The sequence below is a fragment of the Cavia porcellus genome, unplaced genomic scaffold, assembly GCF_034190915.1.
Source record: "Cavia porcellus strain 051 isolate PalLab524CR breed Dunkin Hartley unplaced genomic scaffold, mCavPor4.1 scaffold_7, whole genome shotgun sequence".
Classification (NCBI taxonomy): Eukaryota; Metazoa; Chordata; class Mammalia; order Rodentia; family Caviidae; genus Cavia; species Cavia porcellus.
The window spans coordinates 52,545,249-52,547,182 of NW_026947490.1; the positions used below are offsets into that span (position 1 = coordinate 52,545,249).

The window sequence follows — 1,934 nt, forward strand, 5'->3', positions numbered from 1 at the left end:
AATCAAGTTCTAACCTCTGATCCACATCTCTGTTTCAGCAGTGAACTGGAATTTAACAGTCGGAGTGTTTCTGGAGGCCATTGCTCTATCAGTTGGACTAGGCAGAAATTAGTGGAAAACACTAATTGTACCAAGGTAGGCGTAATCCCAGTTCAACTATTCCTTAACCAAATCTTAGAATCCCTCACAGGTCTTACCAACACTATTCAACCCCACTGGAAATGTGATGAAGAGGAAGTGAATGCAGAAAGAGAAGCTCTGAACTGGAGGCCTTTAAATACATTGCTGGTGCAAACTCTACAAAAACCTCTTAAACGCTTTGCTGGGGCCTCTATAAAGGTCTTTGAAGGACAGAGGCTTAAATTAGGAGCCTTAAATGTTAAATTTCATTAGCTTCATGGAAAATTAGTAAATCTTTGCTGATTTCCCTATTTCATTGTTATTTATCACTATTCCACACTTACGTCTTGTCCTTACCACTCATTACTCACATAATCTAAGCCAAGTTTTGATGAATCTTGCTGAATTTTGGCTTGACAATCTATAAAACTGGCCTCTCTTTTTGATGGCCCATGGTAGCAAGATTTCTAAGAAGAGGAAGTTTGCTGCTGATGGCATCTTCAAAGCTGAACTGAATGGATGTTTTACTCAGGAGCTGACTGAAGATGGCTGCTTTGCAGTTGAAGTCCAGGTTACACCAACCAGGACTGAAATCATTATTTTAGCCACCAGGACACAAAGTGTTCTTGGTGAGAAGGGCTGATGGATCTGGGAATTGACTGCTGTAGTTCAGAAGAGGTTTGGCTTCCCTGAGCGCAGTGTAGAGCTTTACACCAAAAAGGTGACAATGAGAGGTCTCTGTGTCACTGCCCAGGCAGTTTCTGCATTACAAACTCCTAGGAGGGCTTGCTGTGTGGAGGGCCTGCGATGGTGTGCTGTGCTTCCTCATGGAAAGTGGAGCCAAGGACTGTAAAGTCATGGTGTCTGGGAAGTTCCGAGGACAGAGGGTGAAGTCCATGAAGTTTGTGGATGGCCTGATGGTCCACAGTGGGGACCTGTCAGCTACTACATTGACACTGCCATGCACCATGTGCTGCTTAGACAGGCTGTGCTGGGTGTCAAACTAAAGATCATGCTGCCCTGGGATCCAAGTGGGAAGACTGGCTCCAAGAAGCCTCTGCCTGACCATGTGAGCACTGTGGAGCCCAAAGATGAGATCCTGCCCACAACGTCCATCTTGGAACAGAAGGTCAGAAAACCAGAGCCGCATGTTACGCCCCAGCCGGTCCCCACAGCATCACAGGGTGTCCTTAGCAGCAGTATCTGGAAACAGAGGCTGCTCCGTAAAGATGTTTAATAAATCTTGTACAAAGAAAAAAATCTATAAAATTGGTGGGAAAATAGAGCATTCCTTATCTTTTCCTGGAGTTCCTGGGAGAATGATGTAATTGAGGTTGTCAGAAGCCTGTACATGGTCCCCTTGTCCAGGGTGGGTTTGGAGAAGGAGTCATATTTCATATTTACTCATTGGTTATAACACAGGAGTAAAGAATAAAGTAAGCACTTGAATTGACCTTGCATTGCCTTCAAGATAATAATCAACTTTTTAACAAAGCTTGTGAGGCCCTTGTCTCTTTATTCTATTATCCCACACCTTCCTTCCCTCCATCCGTTCTTCCTGTTAAGCCTCTAGGGAATTCTCCATCATGCAACCCACACCCTGGACTTAACCTATGCTGGTTTCCCTATCAGGAAGAGTCTCATCTCCACACTTTCTCCCTTTATTTAGCTACCTGCTGTAGTCCTGCTGGACGCTGCTTAGCTGAGACTTTTTTCAGGAAATTGCCTCTGACATCCTCTTCTAGATAAAGCCACACACACACACACACACACACACACACACACACACACACTGCCATGTTTCTCCATAGCAT

At 44.7% G+C, this 1,934-nt stretch overlaps 1 pseudogene; it reads left to right on the forward strand.

The window, feature by feature from the left end:
• The first annotated feature begins 565 nt into the window (after positions 1 to 565).
• Positions 566 to 1,357, forward strand: LOC100731460 (small ribosomal subunit protein uS3-like; annotated as a pseudogene).
• Positions 1,358 to 1,934: the final 577 nt, after the last annotated feature.